General features: G+C 40.1%; 1 long non-coding RNA gene across 1 annotated transcript in view; it reads left to right on the top strand.

The window, feature by feature from the left end:
• LOC311052388 overlaps positions 1-13,003 on the top strand; it is a 127,770-nt gene extending 114,767 nt beyond the window's left edge. Inside the window, exons 2-4 of the long non-coding RNA XR_014601511.1 lie at positions 11,015-11,165; positions 12,499-12,614; positions 12,924-13,003. This is a non-coding gene — a long non-coding RNA (uncharacterized lncRNA). The remainder of the gene's footprint in view (positions 1-11,014; positions 11,166-12,498; positions 12,615-12,923) is intronic.
• Positions 13,004-13,325: the final 322 nt, after the last annotated feature.

The raw sequence follows: 13,325 nt of genomic DNA, 5'->3' as shown, positions 1-13,325 counted from the left end.
AAATATTTTATAATTGCCCATCAACTCCTGACAGGTAAATGTATCAATATTGAGATGTACAGTCAGTAGCCTATAAAGGCAGTGTGCTGGACCAAAGATGTGTGCTATACTGAAGATCTAATGTTCAGACTACTTTTTTTTTTAATTCAATATTACCTTAAATCATTATTTATTTATTTGGACATTAGGGATTGAGGGGTTTCACCCGGAACGCGTCAGAGAGGACCTCAAGTTGAACCGTGTGGCAAACTGGAGTGGTCAACCTGGATGCAACATAGCCTAATCACATTGTCTGTTATGGGAAGTTTCTAAATTTGTTGTCCTACTCAAATGGAATGAAGTACTGTCCTTTCCGATGTCAGAAGAAAGTAAGTATGACCATGCATAGATTAAATGAATGATTGTTGTAATCAAAGATTAAGTAAACTGCTTCAATAGCACAATCTCTTCACATGTTGTCCTCTTTTGTTTTGTAACTCAGTTCAGTGATGTGAATACATGTAGAAGCAACTGACTATTGTTGTAATGGTGATATATATTTTAATAAATTCGGAATTTCAACGTAAAGTGCTAAACAAGCTCTTGGACTTGGAGGACCAGCTGAAAGAGCTGCAGGGACAACGAAAATAATTGTTTGCTCTTAAGAGGATGGACTCCATCAGTGAATTTATACAAATGGAGGACAAACTTTCTGAAGAGCCAGGGCTCCAGGAAAGGCTGGTATGAATGTCTTGATCTTTAAATATATTTGCCAAGCCACAAGAATTGTCTATAGTCAACAATGTACAGTATGTGTCACAATTGATAACTCAACAGCTATTCAACAAATATCCACAGATAGCTCATCTGGCGAGACTCGGGGGGAGGTCCTTGAGGGACTGTGTGACGAGTGTGTTGGATAGGTGTGTACTATACAAAGGATAATGTGTAATTATGAAAAATAATGCAAAATGACAGTTTTGCAGTTCTTGTGGTCGTCCTTCTGTATTGTGTTACATATTGCTTCTGTTTTAACCATTTCAGATTATTCACTAACAGCTTATTGGCAGGCATGAATATGAGGGGGACGGGAATGAAGATGGCCTTTGGGTCCACGGCTATCTTCTCTGCCGTTATGGGTAATTACAATGGTTACTATGGAATTTTATTTTTGTTTAAGCAATGTTTTACACTGTTTTAATGATTTTATTTTTCAGAGGCAGTCGGAATAGAACAGCGACTGTGAGCGACACCACAGCCATAATTGCCGACTATCTTAAACATGCCCCTGGGAGGTCTGGTGGTGGGGGGTACAATCGACAGTGTGCGGCCAAAAACGCTGCATACGATACCCCGTCCTCTTAACTCAGACCCCATTTTTACAGAGTTAGTACTAGTGTACACGCACGACAGACACGTTAAAGAGACTCATTAAAAGGCCTGTATTTTTATTTTTTTGTATAAGTTTGTTAAGGCACCACACATGTTAAAAGGACTTCAAGGCCTGTATCTTTTGTGTTTGTAAATTGTTCAGGCACTACAGACACGTTAAAAGGGACTCATTAAAAGGCCTGTATTTTCGCTTGTATGAATTCTACCGAATTGGTTGAAATTGCGGTCCCACAATGAAAAACACATTTTAAAAAACAATTTAGTATTCAGACTTTACTGTGTACTAATATCATATTATGGTCTAATTAATCACAATACATTAATTGAGATAATACAAAATTAAATATACAAAAAAGCACCTTTTATGTGTTGCTTCTTATTGGAAGGTGGCTGTCCCAGCCTCTAACCCCTAAATTTCAATTCATGAAATTAGTACTTAAATGATTTTTGTCACTTTCCAAAATGTAGTTTTTTAATACATCCATTTGATTTCTTTTATAGGGAAGTTGAAATAATTTGATTGATTTTGTAGATTTGTTTTAAATTAAAAAACTTTATATCAAAAATGCTGTCCCATGATTTCACGTCACTACCGAAACACAAAGTGTTTTAGTCCATGGGCGGAGCCTGGTTTTAACCACACCCTAAATCCTTCACCAAGAAACTAGCATTGACCTGCTGATCATCAATGGCCACCTGGTGAGTAATTAGTTTACATCAGTCTGAAGTAAATGTCTTCCAAAGTCTGAAAATCAGCGTGTCTTTTTAACGATTGTCACTACCGAACGAACACATAAGTTCTGCAATTAAATAAACACTTTTGGTTTTTAATGCTAAATATAATTTTTGTATCTATGTACACCTGTTCAGAACTGTGATTGCTAGCCATGTTTAGCCTAGCATTGTTGAGTTAAGCTAAAAACTTGCTAAAATTGTCACTACCAAAACAGTCACTACCGAAACATAATGGTAACGTTTTGGTAGTGACATGATGGTTTCGGTAGTGATACAATGGGGCGGCAGTGGCTCAGGGGTAGAGTGGCCGGATAGAGTGAACTGGAAACCGCAAGGTTCCCAGTTCGATCCTGGGCTGGGGAGTTTGTGTCGAAGTGTCCTTGAGCAAGACGGTGTTCACTCTCCATTCCGACATGTCACCACTCCGACTAGTGGCTTCCGCATGCGGTTAGGGTTAGGGTTAGGTATAGGGTTCGTCAACGTCGGAAAGGCGACATGTCGGAAAGGAGAAATGCACCCGAGCAAGACGCTGAACCCCTAATTGCTCCCGATGAGCAGGTTGGTACCTTGCATGGTTTCCTCCGCCATCGGTGTATGAATGTGTGTGTGAATGGGTGAATGGCACAATCAATGTAAAGCGCTTTGGATAAAAGCGCTATATAAATGCACCATTTACATTTACAATGGTTTTGGTAGTGACAAAATGGGATGTTCATTCTTTGATGCATATTATTTAAAGTATTTGTATTCAAGCATGTAGATAATTGTGATTTCTATTTGATTTGTGGTTTTGTAGGAGGAGATAAACACCAAAATGCAAAAACCAAATGCAAAAAGTGGGGCAGAGAGACTGAGAGAATACAGGCAAAGATTGAAGAATGACCCAGTGAGATACCAAGAGTATTTAAGAAAGGAAAGAGAAAGAAATAATAAACGCAAGGAAGAAGGAAAGTTGTAATCCGTTAGCGAATTGTACAACAGGGAGAAAAGGAGGGTTAGAAAAGCATGGAGGAAAAGGCAGCAAGACCACAGGGTGTCTGTGAAAAAACAGAGAGAGACGGAGATGTTTTGTCAGGCCTCCACACCACCTGGCACCGCTAGCTCAAGTGAAGGTGATCAGACAACAGGACGTGGGTCTTCAGTACAAAAGAGGGTGAGACGTGCAAGAAAACGCAACAACAGAAAATTACAGATGTTAGAGCTGAAGATCAAAGAAATGAAGAAGAAGAAAGAAAAATATAGAAAACGGTGTCAGAGGTTGAAGTTGACACCAGACCTGTCAAAATGTTTTCCAAGAACGAAGACTAGAAGGGAATTATTGAAGCACAGAGTTCCTGCTCATATCAGAAAGACCCTTCTCTTTCATAACACGCTTGTGCACCATATTCAAGAAAAATAGTCCCCTAGCTATAAGGAGAAACATGCATACAGCAAAGCTGTCTCTACCAAGTTGCTCAGGAAATACAGACTTGTTTCCATGGCCAGAAAAGCATTTGGTATCTCCCACAAACAAGTCAACAAGACTGCAGACAACCCAAATGCAATGTTCACTTATCAGAGGAATGGAAAGCAGAAGACCATGGACACAGTAAAAACGTTCTTAAGTCGAGATGACAATAGTCGGGCATCAGCAGGGAAAAATGAAACCATTACAAAATTCAAAAAGAAGAAACAAAAGAGATTCCTCTCTGACACAATGTTGAATTTGCATAAGAAACTGATGCTGGAGATTCACTTTTCTGCAGGATAAAACCTTTTTGGATTGTAACCCCAAACATTAATAATAGGGAGACATGTGTCTGCAAAGTTCATGACAATGCCCAAATGAAAACAGATAGGCTCAAGCAGCTAGGCATTATTAACTCACAGAGCTTGACCAAGGTTGCAGAGGACCTATGCTGTGACACACAGGCTAAAGCTTGCATGTACAGGGAATGTGTCTCATGTAGGAACAAGTCACTATCACACACCACAAGTACATCAGGGACCGGTATTACATGGTGGTACCAGTGGCTCACGAAGGAAGAGGACTACGAAAAAGAAAAGGATGGGAAAACAGAGAAGATCACTGTCACAAAAACCATCAAACAGAGATGTGAGGGCTGCCCAGACCACCTGTTGGAAGACTTTGAGAAAGAAATGAATAACAGAGTGTGTAAGCACCTCTTCAACATCCATCACCAATACACACAGTTACATTCCTTGCACAGATCTCTGAAGGAAGATGAAGTCATTCTCCATATTGACTACGCAGAAAACTGGCAGTGCAAATATGCAAAGGAGGCGCAGCAGGTCCACTTTGGAGCATCCCATAGGCAAGCCACAATGCACAATGCTGTTGTGTACACCACAGAAATGAAACACGACCCTCCTGCCATTTGGGCTCAACTTGAACCAATTCTCCAAATCCTGAAAGAGAACTATCCAAAGATCCAAAAACTCTTCTTCATCAGCGATGGGCCGACAATGCAATATCGAGGAAATAAGAACTTTTACCTCATGAGCCTAATTCCATTCCAGATGGGATTCACAGCTGTGAACTGGAATAACCTGGAAGCTGGTCACGGCAAAGAGCCTGCTGATGGAGTTGGAGCCACTATAAAGCGAACAGCAGATGCACAGGTAGCTAGGGGTACTGACATACCCACAGCTAGAGCCCTCTATGAAACCCTCCTACCTCTTACAAAAGTCAAACTCATCTATGTGGAGGAGGAAGAGATTTCCAGAGTAAGCTCGCTCCTTCCAAAAGAGCTGCCCACCATCAAAGGTACACTGAGCATGCATCAAGTCATCTGTTCTACCCCCGGCACAATCCATTACAGAGTTCTCAGCTGTTTCTGCAATAGAGAGGCCCTCTGTCCCTGTTTCAACCCATCATCAACCAACATTGCACCACAAGCACAGCCTGAAAGAGTTGCAACAACACCTATAGTCAGGTTCACTATGTAAAACAATATACTTTTGTTCAAAATTTGTGGAGATTAGCAAAACTATACATTTTTTTTTATCTTCAGAACATGGGGAATCCAAAAATCTATGTTTGCATTTGCACAGACACCTGCATGTCCGCCATATTGGACGTTCAAAATGGCCGCCATAAAATATATAATTTGTGCTACCTTGGCTTCTAGACGACATAGACAGTTAATCAAATATGCTAATCCTATGTTTTCTGGGCCAAGGAATCCAATAGAGACCTAAAGGATAGTGCACAGGGACTTGCAGCAGCGCCCCCTAGGGGATGGCCATGGAAATGCAGGTTGACTATGTTAGAAAATATACTTTTGTTACAAATTTTTGATTAGCAAAACTGTAACACTTTTGGAATCTTCAGAGCATGGGGAATCCAAAAATCCTTGTTTGCATTTGCACAGATACCTGCATGGCCGCCATATTGCATGTTCAATATGGACCACATAAAATATATAGTCTAATTTGTGCTACGTTGGATTCTAGACAACCAACCTTCATTAAATATGTTTTCCAGGTCAAGGAGTCCAATACAGACCTCAATGTTCTCAGGATTATAGAAAAGCAAGAAAACAAATGTAAATGTAAAACATAGTGTTTATAGTTGTGTAGTATCAACACATCATTGACTTTACAGGTTTACAGGTGTAAAGAAATGGGTGGAAAAACCCTTTGTTTCTGTTGTTTTCAAAGAGAAGAAAAGAAAAGAAGAGGGGGGGGGGTCAGGGAGAGCAAGGAGATCTAACAGTAATAGAACACATGTCAAGGATATACAAGTGGCGTAAACCAACAGATACAGTATGTACATGAGGTTAGACATAAGGCGAAAGGGCCTACTCTGTGTGGAGTTTGCATGTTCTCCCGTGTCTCCTAGGGTAGTTAATAGAATACCCTCACAAAAACATGTAGTAATCCTGGTCACTATACTTCCTCCCCCTGGTCAGCCGGGGCGCCTGATGGAGGGGAAGGGAACTGGTTGGAATAACGTGTTCCTTCCACACGCTACGTCCAACCAGGGAAACTCCCCCCTGTCAGGTGACAAGAAGGTCAGTTGGCTCTCATGCTTTGAAGGAGGCATGTGCTTGGCCTTGGCCTCCCTAGGCTGGTGGGGGGAGTGTAGTGCCCAGGATCACTTAGCTAATTGGCACCGGGTGAAAAAGGGGTTACAGAATCGAGCGATAAAAATTAGGGGGAAAAAAGCCGCAAGGTGGTGACACTTTGGTAGGTCTACATTAGCAGCAGGTATGATATTAGACATTAAGGTGCAAAAACAGTATGAACGATTGAACTATATACATACAATATCTACTAGATCTATCATTCAGGAATATTCTTTTACAGCTCGTCATCACTGTCTGGGGTGTCATTTTCAGCATTACAGACAGTCTGTGTCGTTTTCGCAGTCACTTCCACACAAACAAAGTTCTGTGCAAGCAAAGTTGTGTCCCCTGCATGACCTTCTCTGGGTTGTCCAATGGGTTTTGCACTGACATCTGACCACTAACAGAAACTAACAGAGGAAGGCGACCTAACACAGGAGGTGAATGATGCATTGGCCAACTTTGTATGATGTACTGCCCAAGGGGCATCCATATAACAAGCATTCCTGACCTAAGGCTGTATCTGTTTTGCAAACATCTGGCATAAAGCAGCAAGTTGCCTCCTACCGTTGGTGCCCTTGAGGAGAACATTGAACGTGTGCATGATCAAAGTAGGGTGTGGTGCCAAGCCACTGTGACGTGGCAGAGTCTTTTTGACCCACTCAAACATGGAGCCATGGTGAGATACTACCTACTACCACAAAGGTTCCTCCTGCACCACAGGCCATTGTAGAGTTGGTCAGATGTCAGTGCAAAACCCATTGTACAACCCAGAGATGTTCATGCAGGAGACACAACTTGCACAGAACTTTGTTTGGAAGTGACTGCGAAAACGACACAGACTGCAATGCTGAAAATGACCCTCCTAACAGTGATGAAGGGCCGTAAAAGAATGATAGATGATATTATTGTATATAGTTCAATCTTATAACTTGTCAATACTGTTTTTGCAAGTTAATGTGTAATCTCATGTACATACCTGCTGCTAATGTAGACCTACCAAAGTGTCACCACCTTGCACCTTATGTCTAATCTCATGTACATACTGTATCTGTTGGTTTATGCCATTTGTATATCCTTGACATGTTTTCTATTGCTGATAGATTGTTCTCCTTGCTCTCCCCGCCCTCTTCTTTTCTTTTCTTCTCTTTGAAAACAACAGAAACAATGGAGTTTTTCACCCATTTCTTTACATCTGTAAACCTGTGGTGTAATAAAGTCAATGATGTGTTGATATTACACAAATATAAAGACTATATTTTCCATTTACATTTGTTTTCTTGCTTTTATATAATAACTACATTGAGGTCTATATTGGACTCCTTGACCTGGACACATATTAACTAAGGTTGGTTGTCTAGAATCCAAGATAGCACAAATTAGGCTATATATTTTAGGTCGTCCATATTGAACAATATGGTGGGGCATGCATGGAATCTGTGCAAATGCAAACAAGGATTTTTGGATTCCTCATGCTCTGAAGATTCCAAATGTGTATATTTTTCTAATCTAAATTTTTTAACGAAAATATATTTTTTAACATAGTAAACCTGAATTTCACTGGCCATCCCCTAGGTGGCGCTACTGCAAGTCCCTGTGCACAATCCTTTGGGTCTCTGTTGGATTCCTTGACCCAGAAAACATTGGATTAGCATATTTAATGAACTTTCTATGTTGTTTAGAAGCCAAGATATCACAAATTATGTATTTTATGGTGGCCATTTTGAACGTCCAATATGGCGGACATGCAGGTGTCTGTGCAAATGCAAACATAGATTTTTGGATTCCCCATGTTCTGAAGATAAAAATAAAGTATTGTTTTGCTAATCTCCACAAATTTTGAACAAGAACACATAGTGAACCTGACTACTACGTCAGTAGCCCCAGAAGATGCACAACAAGGAAGCCATTGCACCTCAAGCTCTGGGTGTGATGAGACTCTTTGTCTAGTTGATGTCACTGAAGCCCTTGTTGGAAAGTGGTGTGTTGTCACATACGACAATAAACCATATCCCGTTGACTGATATATTGTCCCCCATCTCCCCAACAGGTGCCCTGGAGGTCAAAGTCATGCACTCAATTGGGTCTAACCGCTTCTTTTGGCCGAGATTGGAGGACAAGATCTTGTACACCATGGACACGGTCCATGCACCTGAAAGTGTCATGCAGAGACACGTCCAAATCAGCCCTGCTTTGTTTAAATTAGTGTGTGAAAAGATAAATCTGCCATGTTCTTAAGAGCCCTCTGCTGCAGCTCTGCCCATAGGACTTACTGTTGCTCTGTGATGCAGCTCCATTGTGGGACCTAGTTTGCACCAGAAATTAGCCCCAGTTGGACTTTGGTGTTACTAAAGCTTTATATGATTGTCTTGTTGAAACCTGTCTGATGTGAAACATAGTGGTACTCTTCACTTGTACAGATAGATACATATGCAGGTATTTCTATTTCTAGCAATGAGTGTATTCTTTTGATTGTTCCTTGATTGATTCCTTTTAGTTAATATCTGGCACAGCATACCAAAGAGACAGTTTAATGCACCTTCAATCCCATTGCTCTGTATTCGTTCACTGACAACTCAGCCCTGTGCTAATGCTGCATTCAACCTTCCTCCATAATAGTACAATATGGAATCAATCTTTTCTGACTGTTTTTTTGACCGCTTCATTCATGTTGTTCCATGTGCCTTAAGAGTTGATTGATGCACAAGCGAATGTTAAAGTTGCAAAACACTTTTCGTTTCAATGATAATTGCAAATTGTTTGTCAGTCCAAATAAATGGATACGGAAGATGAGACCAGTTGTTATGTCTTTCATAATGAATTACCATATTCTATTGATCATGTGTTTATTATATTTCCAACATAATGCATGTTATGAGTTAATATTTAGCAAAAAGAGTTAAGAGTTAATACTATGGTCACTACCGCAACAATACAGTCACTACCGAAATAGTGCAGTCACTACCGAAACACCAGTTGTTTTGTCAAAAATAGAAGTTAGTGAGTGAGATCAACCAATATTTTATGATTAGTATTGGTCAGGTGTGTGTGTAATTTCAACTATCATTAATTTTTAAATCAATATAATCAATATACATTTTACAAAGAAATATAGCATTTAATTTTGATAAATCTTAATTAAAAAATCTGTTAAAATATTAATTTTAATTTTGTTTAATTGTAGAAACCACCTACATTAATTTTTAGAAATAGTCTGTACAGGGGAGGATGAGAAAATTAATTAATTAATTAATACATTTATATAAGTATCTTTATTCTAAGGTAATTGTCTCTGCCAGGCCGAAAGGCATGGCGAGAGAGTATGTTTTACCCCCTGTCTCTCCGTCCGTCATTCTGTCTGTGTACAGCTAATCTCCGGCACCGTTGGCTTGCTCGCAGTGAAACTGTGCACACACACTCCCTGGATACCACAGAAGAACCTCTGCCCACATTTTTTCACATGGGTCTTTTATAGCGCCACCAGGAGGCCGATTTGTGCAAAACATATTTTTTGACAGTACTCCTACAGATTTTGTTCAAAAATCCTCCAAATCGGTACACAATATCTCAACAGTCATTAAACGAAACGGGTCTTTCAGATTTTTCATATTCCATCCTGATTGGCTAAAAATGGCTTCCAAAGTTTGCAGGAGTGCTCCGTTTTGAACAAAATGCCTCAAATCATGAACACAGCATGCAATTACCTTGAAATTGTGCACATATATTTCCACTATGCCGAGGAAGAAATGCCAATTGAAAATGTTCAAATCAGCCTCATGGTGGCGCTATAACAGGCCGATTCGTGTTTTTACCTATAACTGCACCAATCTGTGTAAAACTTTGTAAGCACACTCCCTAGAGGTCAAAGAAAAACCCTTGCCCTGCATTTTTCACATCTGCCTTTTATAGCACCACCAAGAGGCCGACTTATGTAAAACATTTTTTTTGATATTACTCCTTCCGATTTTATCCACATTTCACGCAAATCGGTACACATGATCTCTATAGTCATGTGATCAAGACGAATGTGTTTGATTTTTCATATTCCATCCTGATTGCCTAAGATTTACATCTGAAGTTTGCAGTAGTGGCTTGTTTTGAACAAAATGCCGCAAATCATGAACGCAGCATCCGATTGCGGTCAAACTTTGCACGCACAGTCACACTATGTTGAGGAGCAAATGCCACCCTTTTAACATTGGCCTGTTATAGCGCCACCAGCAGGTCTAATTTAGCAAAACAATTGTTTTGAACAAAATGCCTCAAATCATGAATGCAGTGTCCGATTGCCGTGCAAGGCCTAAGAAGAAATGGCTACCTTTTCACATTGGCCTATTATAGCGCCACCAGGAGGCCACAATAACCTACCTGACCTGGCGGAGACCTGTGCTCCGAGGAGCACTTTTTCTAGTTTACAACTTGATTTCTCCTTCCCTCAAGGTACCGGGCAGGACTGCACAGTCCTCCTCCCTGAGCCAAGATGAAACTTGACCTACCTCAACTATTGGTACATGAATTATTTGATTCACCACTAATAAGATACATTAATCCTCAGTGGATACTGGATATCGATTATTGTTTATCATGTATTTTTTTTTCTAACAATGTATAGTCACTCACCATACTGACTCTTAATCTCCTGATTGATTGATTGAATACTTTATTAACATTTAGCAAAAGGTACAGTGGTACGATTATACAGTGAAGCTTAAAGGATAACACAAAAAAAGCCCAGAAGACTTGTTTCCATTGCCATTGCATCACTGGAAAGATTGTTCTCAAAAATCTTAATCTAAACCATTTCCATGCAGATCATTATTGTTGCTCTTTCTTTTCAGATTATGGAATTCACCAAGTCCCTATCACATCTGCCGCAAATGCGGTTCAATGATGTAGATCAACTTGTTGCCAAGTTTTCGCATACATCAGGTTCCAAACAGGAAAAAGGCTACAAGTTCTTCAATGAACAGTACCTGTTTGATTATGAAGGTAAAGTGCTTTTGTCTTTTTTTAGCTCAAATATCAGCAAAGGTGCTAGGATGAACATTCATGTTGTCTTTCTGTTTTCCAAAATAAAAAACATTGCATATAGCGTACCATATTATTGATCAGGTTACTGTAGCACCACCTGCAAACTAACACCTTTCCATTTTACTGGGGTAGTGGTTCTGAAATTGATACATATTAAGCCGTGGACCCTCATCTATCTATCAATAGGTTTTGTGCCAGGGACGCTGCAGAAGAGAAGCTTTATGTAAAAGTTTGTTATAATAATTCCAAAATGTTAAGTTTTAAGATTTTAAGTACATATTTGAAAATAGCAGATCTACAAGCTCACGGCACTGAGCTGAGCTTTATAGTGGTTAAACTAATTTTGATGCTATATTCATTCATTTAGCTGGGGACCCCACTTTGTAAACCACTTGAGCTATAGACATCCACAGCCGCTCCGCACCGCAGTTATGACTGCCTACAGGCAGCGCGTCTGTGGATTTGTCTATAGAATCTGTATCAAAAAGTCAGTAATATGCATGGTTAATCTTGCACACTTCTTCCAAAACAATGGAACACAGTCTCTAATGTAGTTGATCATGGTGTGACGGTGAGAGGATGATGTCACTGGTCAATGAAGAAAAATTAGGAAGCTCACTACCTACAGGTTTCTCAGATGAATAGTTGTCCTGCAGATGGCTTTCCTGCAGATGGAGTTCCCTGCGGTTGCAGATGTTTTTTCCTGCAGTTTCCTGCGATTGCAGATGAGACTTTGCGGTGTTCCCACAAAGTTGCATGTACTTCAGTGTGTTTCTAACGCAATACATATATTTAAAAAATGTTGGTGGACAAATAAAAGACTGAAAAAGATTCTATGAGATCAAAATACATACATTGGGCCCAGACAGCTGGCATAGCCGTCTGGGCACCTACAGTAGGCTGCTAATGCCGCCTGACAGCGAGTCGCAGGTTTGACTCCCGATTCCGACGACCTTTGCTGCGTGTCACTCCCCATCTCTCTCTCTCCCCATTTCCTGTCAGTCTACTGTACCTATCAATAAAGGCAGAAAAAGCCCCAAAAGATTCATATATTCAAGTTTAAGGGTTGTTCACACCAAGCAAGTTGTTCACACCAAGCAATATAACTATAACGATAACTATCGTTCACCATTGTCTATTATAGTTAGGATGTGGACACTGGCATCCACTTGAGATTTAAATTTTTTTTGTGCTTGGTGTGAAAGGCCCTTTATACGGTGTACACTAAACTTTTGATGTGTAAATGTAACATGAAAAGCAACAACACTCATTGTTATGTCCCTATTAACAGGTGACACTTTCGCAAAAGGTTCCTGTGGAACTGGAACGCACGTCGTGCTCTTGCACTGCGGGGAAAGCACTATGTAACCACATAGTGGCACTGCTTTTTCAAACGACACACTACAGGTACGTCCCAAAAAGTTCATTTTTTCCATAATGTAATTCAGAAAGTGAAACTTTGATATATTCTAGATTCATTACACATAAAGTGAAATATTATATCACATGAATGAATGAACAAATATAGGGAAAACACTTTTCAACAATATACACATTTATTGGGATGCCAGCACACCGAGGAAGGCTTGACGCCGAAGACCCTGGGGTGCTGGCTATTTTTCCCATTTTATGAGTCTTTTTGAGCTGTGCACCTGGCAAGTTGTATCTAAAATGTACCGAGTGCTTGTTTTTCGTTTCTGTTATGTACCTGTATAGTACCCTAGGAGTCAAGTCTGTGCCATTGCCTCTGGCATGCACCAGCTCCATGCAAAACTGGCACCAGCCACGGACACAGGTCAGATAATGTTTTTTGTTAGATGTTGAACAAATTCAACCGTTTGTATTGTCTTGTCTATTCATTATTCAACATTATAATATTATACGGGATTGCACCAGAGGCTACAAATTACATGGAGGTGCGGAAACCAGTGCGAAGGACAAAAGACTGGTGTGGAATGCACACTGTACAGAGCATTATGATGGTAAGTATGAGAATGGGCTCTCACCTGTATAATAATACTAATGCATTTCTAACATAACATACATTAGATATACCTTTCTTTGGGAATTTATGATTTATTATTAGTATCAGGTTTGGTGGAAGCGTAAGGGAGGTGA

Source organism: Gymnoscopelus microlampas (genome assembly GCF_963454915.1).
Source record: "Gymnoscopelus microlampas genome assembly, chromosome: 9".
Lineage (NCBI taxonomy): Eukaryota > Metazoa > Chordata > Actinopteri > Myctophiformes > Myctophidae > Gymnoscopelus > Gymnoscopelus microlampas.
Note: the sequence above shows the minus strand (reverse complement) of the source record. Positions and strands in the feature narration are given on the sequence as shown.